Source organism: Notothenia rossii, assembly GCF_949606895.1.
Source record: "Notothenia rossii genome assembly, chromosome: 7".
NCBI lineage: Eukaryota > Metazoa > Chordata > Actinopteri > Perciformes > Nototheniidae > Notothenia > Notothenia rossii.
The window spans coordinates 16,111,517-16,123,747 of NC_136905.1; positions in this window are offsets into that span (position 1 = coordinate 16,111,517).

Genomic DNA, 12,231 nt, shown 5'->3' on the forward strand with positions numbered 1-12,231 from the left:
GAGGGAGGGAGGGGGGTTATGCTTGTGAAAAAGGGTGTGAAAGTGAAATGATGGAATGGAAGCAGTGACAATGAGGACATACAGTAACAGCCTAATAATGTGATATGAGTATTTATAAACACAAGCCAACTTGTTGTAAGTGTGTTAATGGAATTTAAAAGACAAAATTAGAAATATCAACAACATATTAGGAGTAGGATTATAAACATTTAAGCGTGTTGTATAGACTTTTGTTTGCACATACACACAATGTTACATATCAACACACAGAAGTTGGAATGTAGTGTGTGTACGGCTGATTTAATGAGACACAGATAAGTGCTGATAAACAGTATATGACTACATCTTTGATCCAAAATCAAAATGTAACACTCCAAACTTTAGGATGCTGACATTCCCCTTATTTTAGCAGCAATCGTTGATCCACAGTCTTAACATAGTGGTGAATATTTAAATGGATCTCATAGTTTACTACTTTAAAAAAAGTTAGAAAAGCCAAACTTGATAATTAAATGATAAGGCTGATATAACAATTTCAAGCATGAACAAATCCTGCAATTGTTAGGGACTATTTTCGACTGTGTATAAAAAGAGTTGATGTGCTACAAGAGTGTATACACTTAGCTAAAATGCTCCTTCCGAATATCCCCATGCTGTCTCAGCTATGCTACCTGACAGGCTAAGGTCACGTCACAACGTCGGACTGACAGGCTTAAAGTCTGGCAGTCTTACCTGTTTCTTTACTAGGCCAAAATCCTGATTAGCAGATTTACACAACAATCAAGAGAGAAGTAATTATTGGTAAAGACAATAACAACAAAAAATTAAAAATAATAATTAATTCAAAAGCCAATGTCTTTGAAGCTATAGTTTCTCTAACAGCAGCTAAATGCTGACTTTAATGAACAAAATAATTTGTGCTAATCTGAGTGACTGTCTAAACCAAAACGACTGCCTTGTATTGTCTATTTCTGTTTGTGGATCTTCAAGCAACAACAGAACGTCTAATTGTTTAAGCATATATGAGGGCAGGCAAAAGAAAGGATATCATACTCAGCATCAATTCCATATAAAAACATGTCAATGTTACTTTAGAAACTAATAGTAGGCAACTATGCACAATCAATATCAATACATCATTATCAGGTAACTGCTCAGAGTACAGAGGCTACAAAAACAGAAAGTATTATGCTTTATGTAACAGATTGCTTTTCCCAACACTGCACTGATGAACACAATAGTGTTGGATATTCATAATTGACTTGAAATAGATTTTCTTGGAAAGTAAATGCTAGAAGGCACTGACTAAAATGCCCAGCTCTGCTTTTTGCAAGATGTGATTTTGTGTTGCCTTCATTGAGCTGTGACCTTTTACCCTTAGCTGGAGAGTGGTGGATTGCTGCTTTTGCTTTGATTCGGAGTGAGTTACATCACAAGAGAAGCAGTTAAAGTATCTCAGGGTCTTGTTCACAAGTGTAAGATGCAGCGTGATATTGACAGACTGATTGGTGCAGAATCTACCGTGAAGTGAAAATGATGCAGCCGTGGAACAGGAATGTCATGGTAAAGGAAGAGGCGGTGGGAATAACTAGCGCTGAATGTTGCCAGTCGTTCTGTCTTTTTGCTCTCATCTATGTCTATGAGCTCTGCTATGACGAAAATAATGAATAAATGGATAAACTGTAAGGAGCTGAAATTAGTTTCCTTCCCGGACTATCTGGGCTCAAGGGAGAGGGCAAGGTCCACGGATAGAAAGGAGAGGCTTGGAATATAATGGCTGCTCTTTCTATGGAGGCATTCCAGGCACACCCAACTTGCAGGGGACCCAGAGCAGTCCCCCAACACATTGTAGGGAATACATATCTAAACTGGCTGTGCAAAACCCTGGGAGGATGTTGCTTGTGAGGACATTTTGGCTAGCTTGGTTGAGCTGCTACCAGAATATCTTGGTTGCTAATTTGCCTACCCATGGCAAAAACAGTCTTCTACAAGAAAGATGTGCAGTTATCTGAAAATAATGCACACCCTGCAGCCAATCAAAATGAAGTATTCTGTATGAAAGTGGACCATTGCTGATGTTATCATGCTTAAGATAGACCGATGAAACAGTTGTACCTATATCTGTTTGACTAGAGGAGTATCTTATTGGGGACACATGATCATAAACAAAATATGGTAAGATTTGAAGCAGAAAACTTACCGTATTCTTTTTTGGAGCTGCTTTCAACCAACCCCTGTGTGATGGATATCGAGCAGTGATTTTCATCGACTCACCCTAGTCGGTAATCATTTCATTCATTCTATATAACTTGACAGGGTGATAGTATTCTTAAAGTGTCAGCAACGTACTGCCTGTATTTCAGCTATTTAATATCAACTGCGAGCAGCCCACCAGATTCAGTCAGACCGACAAGAAAAGTATAAAAGACGGGGCAGATGTAGGTGGAACTGGCAGGATAAAAACGTCAACACCAGCCCCCACCTTAAGGCTGGCAGGATAATCTTTATCAGGAGATGACGGACGAGCCTTCCCTACAGATTCGCTTTGACATTTATCTAATTACCAACATCTTTCAATGAAAAAACCTAATTTGTAAAATGGTGATAGGAGCAGTCACTAAGTCCACTGGATAAAAAAGAACTGCCAAGCAGTCTGACAACAGTGAGCCCTGATCTGTATCAACGGGTGCTGACTGACATGTGAATGCCATGTCAGACCATTATCTTGCTGCCAAGTTAAAGTGAAGCCTGCTTAAAAAAGAAGATTCTCCATGATTTGTCTACATTCGATGTGTTCTTTTCTTTTTAAATGCATGGCTAGAAAATACATTGTGTGTCCTTCATTTACTTTGTTACACTAGCTTTATTACCATTATTAGACATCAATATGTGTTTGTCTCCTGTGGAGCAATTAACAGTTTTTAAGGACAACTACTCCAGTGATAAAGTAATGTATTTATAATTATTTATATTACAGGACATGTGTGGGACCCAGGTGGCGGGGAGGCGTGTGGTGCAGTGGGTCGAGCGTTGGTGTTGGGATCAGACCCCACTGCAGTCAGCATGGCGCTGTGGAATTTGGGGTGAAGTGCCCAGGGGGGCAAGACACTTCCCCCCAAATTGCTCCTGTGGGGATTGCCCACAGTATTGAGTATGTAAGTCGCTTTGGATAAAAGTGTCTAACAAGTGACATGTAATAATGTAATGTAATGTAAAGGTTTCCGGCACAAAAAATAAAGCTAATATAAGATAAGGCCATTTACATAAAAGCATGATTTTTGTATAACATAAAGCGTATATAAATGTGACATTTGAAGTCTATGTACAAAGAGCAATAACATCAGATTTAAACAGGAAACCACTGTGTCAAGCAGTCAACATCTAAATCTTAATATTAGTTAAGTAGTGGATTCTGGATTTTTAAAATGTCCCTAACTTAATGTTAAATGTCATTACATTTGTACTTGTTGATTTCCATGTCATAAAAAATGTCTGAAGGGAATTTTTCAATTAAATACTTATTTCTTTGCTACCACTAGAATCATTATGAAGATTATATGTATCTTGCAATAATTACTTTTTCTTTAACTCTTAGTTTTAAATCATACTTCGTTATTAAATTGTATAAACATATAGACTCATCTTAGCATGGTTATGGTTTTAAAAACATTATGCTGCATGAGTTACTTTGGACATTTACTTTGACAATTTAATTATTGCATGCGTACATTAAATTAATCTGAATTAAATCTTTTAGAGCATCCCTAAACAGTAAGCAACAGTGGATTATTTGTCAACTATGTATTCTTTTTTTGTTCATTGCTGTTTTGATATTAGCTGTGTATGTATTAATGTAGGCCTATATGCATAATTGACAATAGGTGTTAAGGTGTTAAATAAAATGAAGAAAAGATAGAAACATATTTCAGCATCTTTTTTAAAGGTCCCATGTCATGGCCATTTCTACTGATCATATTTCCATTGTTGAGGTCTACTAGAATAGATTTAAATTGTGCAATTTTCCAAAATCACATTGGTTTCTCATACAGCATCTCTGTATAGTATGTGTATTCACCAGTTATTCACTCTCTGTCCTAAACGGCCTGTTGGAGCTCCTGCCCCCTCCCTGTGAGCCCAGTGTGCTCTGATTGGTCGGGACGTTGCGAGACTCGTTGCTGCTCGCAAGGAGTGGACAGGTTTCTCGGTCGGCGATACAGCGAGACACAGCGAAACTCATCCTGAGCACACACAAACACTCACAGCCGAAGTAAAAACAATAAGTGTGGCTTGATATTGAGTAAGAAAACGGTTTATAACGCTGTGAGAATGGGTCTGCGGAGAGCATTTCTCCGCCATCCCAACTCGTCTATTACCAGCGTTCAGGGAGCTCTATGCAAGTCAATGGGGACTCCCTGTTAGTTAGCCAAGGGATCCTGGTGTGTGAGGGGATCCAAATGGACCAATCCGGTCATTTGTTGTTGATTTAGGTGTTCACACGTCACAGAACCCAAGAAGAAAACAATGGAAAATGAGATATCACCAAGGAGGCGTTTTGGGGCAGCATAGACAGGATTTTTCTGTGTTAGAGTTTCACTCGCTACAGGGTGTACTTTAAGAGTTTTTGACTCTGCAGACCGTTTACATGCATAAAAACCTTCATAACAAACAAGGGGACGGGTAATAACCGGAAAAGCATGACATGGGCCCTTTAAATACACTTCTGTGGTTGCATCTGTAAATGTTGACAAGAAATATTTTTGTCATGCACACCCACGTACCACTATGACTTCTGTGCATATTTATGAGCATCTGTAGGCACATATTTTCACAACATGTACGCTGCAGCTTCACATATAAGCTGCCCTCATTACTGCATACATACATAGAGCAACTTCTGATGATCAACTTCACATACTGTACTGTATTTTCCATGTTATCCAGACATATTAACCCAGTCCTGTTTGCTACATGTATTCTGTGCCTTGAGCTTTGTTTAGTTATCTTTGTTGTTTTATTTTACTGAAATGTATATAATTCAAGTGATTAGATATTAGCCACGCTATGTAAAGTCCTTCGAGACAGGCTTGGAATGAAGGAAACAATGACCTTAAACCTAGTAAACAATGTAGACTTTTATACAGTACGGGTCAAACAGTGTTATTGTCATGTAGAGGGTCTTTTTTCCTGTAACCTACTTTTCCTCCCGGGTATCATTTAATCATCACTGTACCTTATCATTAGTGTTGTAAGTCACTGTTATTTAATTAACGTCATCATTAACATCATTAACCCGTAGCTGGGTGTTTTCTAAATCGTTGCCCTGTGTTGCTTGTTGCTCCCGGTAGTTGCTTATTGGGGGTTTAAGGTTTCTTGACTAATAATTACAGTAAGAACAAAATAATATACTGATAAGCACTGAGGCCACATTATGGTTGTAAATCATTTCTGCTGTTCATAAAAACCTAAAATGCAAGTCTTACTAAATGTGATATTATTTTGTATACCATATGGAACTTTTTTCCAATTGTATTTAGATATTTAACACTTTGAGACCCATGGGGCCGTATACGATCCCAAATATCACGTTGTGTTCAAAGCGTCATAACTTTTCAGCTGTTTGAGCCAGAGACATGCCGTGTTTTTCCTCTTAAACTACAGAAATGGCACTAAACAACTCTATTTTGTTTTTCATTGAGAGGCGTTTACTTATTACAGTGAAACGAACATATGTAAAGTTTTAAAAGATGCACATAGTCTGACCTTGATTCTGACGCATTGCTTATTGTTTTCTGTATATTTTATAGGTCTAGTATAGTGTATATAAGTCTCCATTGCGTGACATATATCATTAGCTGAGGTTGTGTTGATTTCTGGGATGTGTAACACTTGATTATACTGTAAATAAATTACAATTTATAAGGCAAAACACACAAATATACAAAAGCGAATATGTCCTATGTGGTGCTCTTCTGTGCGGCACAGCCAGCAGTTTGATAAGGGGCGACTAGATGTGATGAAAAGAGAAGATGATTGAAGTAATGATAGAGCAAACGCAATCAATCCACAAGAAATTAAAACTATTACAATTGATTAATCAAACACAATGAATCAACAAAAAACACTTTATTGCACTCCTTGCAGTGAATTATAAATCAGCGCTCAAGGGGCCCCTGCATACATTTTATTTGGTAATCAGAGCAAAACAACTCCAAGATCCACAGCATGGAGGCCATCATCAAATCTGGCTTCTTTGATTTAAAGCAGCTTTCATTTTACTGAAGGAGAGCACGTCCATTTTCTAGCAAAGCACTTCAAATATGTCATTCAAAAATAATAACAATCCTCTCAACTGATAAGCTGAGTATGAAAAGGACAAAAGTTAGCAATTAACAATCAAAAGACCACATTTTAACATACATGATTATTGTGTCATTATTTTTTTGTTTCTTAAAATACAAATCCACCATTTGATCTGACACTGTCAAACTTTGACTGATGGCAGGAAATGAAATATATAACAGTCCTTTTTGAAAATGAAAGCTGATGAAAAGAAACACCCTCGGCTGTCACAATAAGACTTTTAAAGACTGAGCCTTTGTTGTCTTTTGAAATATTCAACATCATAACATGTCACAACTTGATATTAAAGATATTAATATCACCTTGTGGCATGTTTTCTATAATAAGAATGCTCTTTGGTACTGATGATGAAAGCTGATTCTCAGGCTGGAGTGCTTGAAGATTACTGCTGAAACTCAATAGTACTGATGATTGACAAGAGCACATTATTATTGGGAATGTGGCTATGTTTAAATTCACTGACAGGATATAGTTATGTACTGGGGACTTGTGGTAAGCCAGAATGTTTGTTATTACATATTTAAGATATTTGTTTTTATATAAAATAATGCATTTTGAGAACTTTTAGGGTGCTTAAAAGCTCATTTGGAGAGTCATTTCCCCCCAATGCTACCCTTGCTGCCATCATCAGTTAAATTGGTTCAAGGTGTATTTGTTGAGGAGGATTGTGAGACAGCTGAGGCAGAGTCCACCATCAATGGACCACATACAAGTACCTTCCCTCCCTTCAAAATATTCCCTGGCAACATTAATTCAGCACCCCCGTTAATGGAAAGCAACAAATAAAATGTCCTTTTAATCAGTTAAGAGAGTATACAAATAAATCAATATAAGGCTATTCTTGGGCTGTGCCGCATAGTTTGAAGCTTCAATGCTTTATTGATAACATAGGCCTTCAAATTCTACACAAACAATCTTATGCTGTGCAGGTTTTTATGGAAGGCGTTGAAATGTGTTTAACACCGCCAATCGGGTCAATTTGACCCAGAGCTTTTTTTCTTTTTTTGTATGTAACTTTTTTTCAATAACATATTAAGGTCTCCCAGTCCGTGACTTTTGCTGAAAGTGTGTTATGTACTGTAACGCACCTCTTACGGTAATAGCGTTACTAGTTACCTATTCCCATTCAGTAACGCCGTAATAGTTACTGTGATTTAAATGGGTGCGTTACTGCGTTACATTATTATGTGATCCAACTGAACCGAATCTCCCTGCGGATGTAATTTACAGGCGAATACAGTGATGTCCTCTTACAGTACCATGGAAAAGTGAAAGTGACCAGAGAGGAGTGATGATTGGTTAACGCGGGGTAACATTTCAGGGTAAGCCAATCAGAGACAGAGTTGGGCGGGTCTTGCCTTATGGGGAAAATATACACACACGAACACTAATGCTAATATAACACACACACACACGGCAACGCTCACCACCAGCACACACACACACAATGGCAGATGCAAGTATCAGCGAGAGCAGCAGCGCATTTACAACTTGGAGATATAACCACTATTTTCAATTTGTGGGGATAAAGGACGCAAAAAATATTACGGTCAAATGTAAACTGTGTGCAGGACAGAAAGCATTGTCCACATCGAATAACAGCAATGCCAATCTCCTGAAGCACCTAACTAATGTACATGTGGGGAGTTGTCTTTTCTCTTACTGTGCCACAGAACAACACAAAAACTTGTATTTGTATTGTTATTATTTTTAAAGTAAAGTAAAGTAACTCGTTACTAGTTACTTTTATAATTTAGTAACTAATAAAGTAACTAATTACTTTTTGATAGCAGTAACTATAACTATTACTAGTTACTTTTAAAAAGTAACTTGCCCAACACTGGTTATGTAGCACCCTATGTTGTTAAAAATTGTCAATATGAAGTCAGATTGAAGAAATCGGCAAAAAAATTGCCATTTATACATAGAGAGGCGAAGTCCCGCCCATCTACTTCCGACCCTTGAAGTCAATGGAGAGAGAAAAGTCATCTTTCAATCCCGTTTGAATTGTGCCACGAATGACTCAAATTAAAAGAACATTTTGCAAGTCAAAAAAATAAAAATGTGTTGTAAAACTTTGAAGTTACACATTTTTTTGTGTGAAACCGCTCAGTGAACTACAGGTCTCTGGTGTCACACAATACGTGTCACCATCACAAAGATGGCCGTCACGTTAGAAAATTTCACCTGTTTCTTTCAGAATGAGGCGTAAAAGTATAAAACGAGGTGAAAATCACTACAAGTCTGGGCATGTTGAGAGCTGTACATACACGAAAGGGGAGTTAGTCGGTTCTGTAAGAGCCAGCATGCGGGACCGGCTTTACAAGGTTTCAGTGAGTAATATGAGTGCAATGTTTAACATTAATGTCAGCTAGCTAACATTAGCTAACAAGGTACACTAACGTGTTTTGTTTTAGCAACTCGTTTTCTCCTTAAGAACTTTCTGGTCTCTGTTTATGCTGTGGATAACATTAGTGTTCACAAGAACAAGATACACTCCCGTGTTTTGTTTTAGTTGCTCTTTAGATTGAAGCTGCCAGTTTTATATGGACTATATGTGTGATCTCCTTTTTACATCTCGTTGTGTCATTTGAGTTTATTTGCTGTGTGTAGATTCAAGGATTTTGGTTATCTTGTCAATTTGTTTGGTTATCTAGGCACAGCTGTGTGTGACTCCCTCTGGTACACTGGTATGTGTTTTCCTAATGTAGAGAGCATTGATTAATTAATAAACTACACACTGACTCTAGATCCTGAGCAAATCCTTTTTTGTTGATCAAATGTTTTTCAAAAATGTATTGTATATTATATAACAGCTGCACATCACAGACCGGAGTCTCTGCTACTGTGGACCACGAAGGAGGCGATCATCATCCCCAAAGACCCTGCATGGCATGGAAATCTCCTCCTCCTGGAACAATTCTACACCCAGCATATGCTCTCTGTGTTGGCCAGTAGAGAGGAGGACATTTAAATAAACATACTCTTAACACCCTCGGATTCTGCGTTGTGTTTCGTATGTGTGATGGGGTGTTATGCAGAGGGGAGGAAAACAGGACACAGCAGATTGGGATTGTGGTGGAGATGCTGAGCAGTTTTTTAATTGTTGCATGTAATTATTATTATACTGCGTGCTTCTTAGTTATTCAATCTTTTGCTGTAACATGGATCTGTATGTAACTCTATATTTACTTGTTATCTACCACACTTCCTTCTACATCATACACCATCATTATACATGGTGTATATAGGATATATATATCTATATTTGTATACATATCTGTAAATTGTATAATTTTATTTTTCGTATTTGAGATTTCTCTTTTGTCCACTCAAATACACTTGGCCCTTTCTCTTTTCCATGTGGAAAATGGCAGCTGCATATTCTGCTTTTCTCATCTGGCTCCCTGTCTGCTCGTCTACAATGAGAAAATTATATAATTAATTACTAATAATAATTGAAACCTGTTATTACCAATATTTCACAAATTCATCAACATTTTGGTTTACTTCATATTAAGGCTAATACAAATGACAAGGCTAAGTAATGTAATGTAATGCTAACTAAAATGCTCGCTACTAGCTAGGTAGCTAACTTGACTATGTTCCATGCAAAACATGTATATTACCTGATATGTTTGGTCCAACGACTCCTGGGCCTTTCATCAGACGGAAAGCGATAGAACGAGCAAGTGGTATGGTATCACTTTTGTGATTACAACCTGGTACAAAGCACACAGGCATCTTGTAAAAGTGAATTTATTGGAGCAATCTCTTATATTTATTGGAGGGAATAAATCAGTCTTCTTCTTCTTCTTTGCTTTAATTGCGAGATCTTCTTCTTCTTCTTTGCTTTTCGAGTCGCAACCAGTCTTGGAGCATTATCGCCTATGACATCACTTACGCGACCCAGAATGCATTTGGGATTTGTAGTCTTTCTAGTTGCGTATTTTTCATAGTCTTATATTTCAACAGTTTTACGACAAACGTGACTTTTTTTACATGGAAATGATTGTTTAAGATTAACAAACATCATATGTGTCATTCGTGGCACAATTCAAACGGGATCAAAAGATAACTTTTCTCTCTCCATTGACTTCAATGTATAATTTTCCGCTTCCGGGGTCCCATGGAGGCTCCCGGAAGGGGAGGGACTTCGCCTCTCTATTTCCGCCAAGCTGGTCATATTGACCCCACCCCTTTTCGCGCTTTTGATTTAGCGTGTAAATAAACATGACGTGTTGCTATAGCAAAGCTTCTGCGGTTCCGTATAGATTGAGAGATAGATTGAGAGAGAGAGAGATAGATAGATAGATTGATAGTGACAGTCTGTAGTGAAGGAGCGCGCTCCCGCTCACGGGAGACTGCTCGCGCTGCGCTCCCCAGCAAACAGCTGTTTGCTTTTCACCAACAACGACAACCGCCTCACGAAACCCTATGTTGTACCGTTAATAAACGAAACAATTTAACAAAATTGCTTGTCAAAATACCAATACCACAGGACCATTTTTCTTTTTAAAGCAATACTTTTACTTTGAAAATCAATGCAATGCTGGGTCAATTGGACCGCGATGGCGGTTTTAGGTATAGATGAGAGTAACAAATGCGTCACTTCCGAGCAAAAATAACGGCTCCGCCCACTTTTGGGGGAAAACAATGCTGTCAGTTGAACGGCGGTCAATACAAATTCTGAAGTTTTTTTATCCAATCCTATCAGAAATGTAAGAAAATCAGAGATTTTTGGATCTTCAAAGAGCCCGATTCCAATGGCCAGACAGGCAAACAATTGCATTAAGCCATTAGAAATAGACGATCGGGCTCGATATATGGTTAAATATAGCAGTAGGCTATCGATTTTCATAGATGAGAGTAACATCTACGTCACTTTACGGCCCCGCCCACTTTTGGGGGAAACAACGGCTGTCATTTGAATGGCGATCGAGCCTGAAGCCACAGAGGTCTTCTGTTACTGTCCTTTCTTCTTAGAGGAAGTACAGAAACACGTAACTCTGGATTTGTTTTAATGTTTGAGGTGCAATAAACGAAACAGCAGCTTTTTGGCATGATAAAACTATTATGTTCCGCCTCACTCATGAAAGTAACAGCTGGAGAAATTACAGCCTCGCCTACTGATTTTAATTTTACCATATATCAAGACCGATTGTCGATTACCAATGATCGAATGTAATTGTTTGCCTGACTGGCCATCGTAATCGAGCTCTTTGAAGATCCGAAAAAAATTATCGGATGGGCAAAAAACTTCAGAATTTGTATTGACCGCCATTCAAATGACAGCGTTGTTTTCCCCAAAAAGTGGGCGGGCCGTAATTTTTGCCCGGAAGTGACGTAGGTGTTACTCTCATCTTCAAATCTCTGGCGGTTTCTGCACAGTAAAAGACAAGCATTAGACTTTTTGGGAGTTATTAGTATTATCCTATTTGTAGAATAAGATTTCGGTTGTGGCTGCGTGAGATTGTTTTGGACTCGCTATGCACTTGACTTTAGATCAGGGGTGTCCAAACTTTTTTCACTGAGGGCCACATACAGAAAAATATACGAAGGGCTGGGCAGCTCCCTAGAGGTGAGGTATATTGCCTCTTAAGTTCAGTTATAAGTTGGAAAAATCAATCCAATTTAGGAAATTATTCCTGATACTTGAAAATGCGGTAAGAAAAAAAGCAGCCTACATTACAGCTCTCCATAGGGTTTCATTAATTTTGTTAGCAGCTCATTCCTTAAAACAGAAGCTTCAGATTAATTGTAATAAGAGGAAATATGAAGGTTTTGAAGGCTGTTATGTAAATGGTTTATTGGGCTTTTTTATTATCAATTTTAGATTTGTGGAAACATGTTTTCAACTTTAATGGATTG